Raw genomic sequence first — 1769 nt, 5'->3', positions numbered from 1 at the left:
GCGGCGGCGGCGGCGACGGCGGCAGCGGCGGCGGCGGCAGCGGCGGTGGCGGCGGCGGTGGCGCTTGGCAGGTCTCCGCGCAATTTTCTCTCTCCCCCACCACCCACCCCCCTTCTCCTCCTCCTGCAAATGCACCGCCCCCCTCCTTTCTCCTGGAGCAATGCAACTGGGGCTCTAGGCGCCCCGCCAGGGCCAGTCCTAGGAAAAGCTCACGGCCGCGCTGGAGCTGGGCTGGAGGGTGCAGGGCCGGTTTTAGGGGGTACTCGGAGGGTTCTCACTAGCTGGGCGCTTTGCGGTGGGCGGGGACGTGCTGGGGGCTCGTTTCTCGGTGCAGTTCGGTGCAAAGGATTTCTCCATGTGCCCGGAGCTTTTTACCCGGGCGCGTCTCGCTTTCCTCTCTCCCGGGCTCGTTCTAACTCCCCTCCCCCAGCACGCGCACACACACACACACACACACACACACACACACCCACCCCACTACCACCACCACCCCGCCCTCGCCCTCCCCCTCCCCCTCACACACACACACATTTTGCGCTGGGGGAGTCAGGGAGCCGCAGTGTTGCGCAGCGTGATGTAATTCCTAGGAAGCACTCCTGCCCGTCACGAGGGGGGTCCGCTCCTCACCCTCCTCCTCCTCCTTGGCCGGGTCCTGCACCCTGAGTGGCCGAACTGTAGGGGCGCGTCCTGCTCGCCTGCAGCTCCCCGAACACGCCGGGCTCAGCGCGGCCGCCGCTCGGCTCCCTGGGGGCGGCGCGCCCTCTGCTGGCCTGGGGCAAGTCCTGCACCTGGCGCTGGCGGGGGCGGCCCTGCGAGGTGGGTTTGCGGGCTATGCATCTGACCAGCTCAGTTTCTGCTTCTGTGTCCGCGTCAGTGCGTGCGTGTCTATCCCGGTGCCGGCTGTTCTCTCAAAGCTCGCCAGGCCCTCAGTGTAAACCACCTTCCTGAGATTACTCCCCGAGCCCCTCAAATGTCACATGAATAGTGCTGCACTAAATCGGCCTCAATGGGCAAGAGTGCAGACCAGAAACTTCAAAGGTGAACTGGTAGTAAGGGGACCTGAGTCCTGGCTAGGCTCCAGCCTGATGTAACTATGCAACTCTTAGACAAGTCACTTTTGTGGCATCATATCCCTTTCTTTCTGCATTAGTGACAACTACATTACTCTCATCGTCCTGCCTTTCTGTGATTCTAAATAAACCTTGCATGATGCTTTGCCCTTCTAGAAGCAGTTTCTCTCACGGGAGACGGATATTCGAGTGACACTTCTGGTTAATTTTCCCTTGGATGAAGAACAGAATCCAAGCTTCAAAACTCAAACTCATTTTCCTTTGTGGTGGATGTGATTGGAGTCTGGAAAAAGCTGGAGAAGAGAGATTAGGAATGAATGACTCAAGTATTCACCAGCATTCCATGGAGTGGAGTTAGGAGGTCTCCTTGTGACAGTGTAAAACACTCTACTTTCTCTCCCCAAGGATCTAGTTTTTCCTCTCAACCTGTGCTGTCCTCCACCCTCCAGAAGTTTGTCATCTGTCTACGAAAGAAAACACATTGTTTCACAGTCTTTTTGCAAAACCTCAGCCGTTGGGAAGTTTGGCCAGTTTCAGCTGAAAACATTCTCTTAAACTTTCAAGTCTAGACAATATCTAGAATTAGACTCTTAAAGGTACTGCCTAAAAGGAAATCTCGCTTTGATGGAAATAAGAACAGCTCATTGGTTGTCTGAGTGGAGTTGATTCTGAAATCATGTGTGACTGCAACCTGGAGCG

Source organism: Myotis lucifugus, unplaced genomic scaffold (assembly GCF_000147115.1).
Source record: "Myotis lucifugus unplaced genomic scaffold, Myoluc2.0 scaffold_158, whole genome shotgun sequence".
Classification (NCBI taxonomy): domain Eukaryota; kingdom Metazoa; phylum Chordata; class Mammalia; order Chiroptera; family Vespertilionidae; genus Myotis; species Myotis lucifugus.
The sequence above is the reverse complement of the archived record's forward strand: the minus strand, read 5'-3'. Positions refer to the sequence as shown.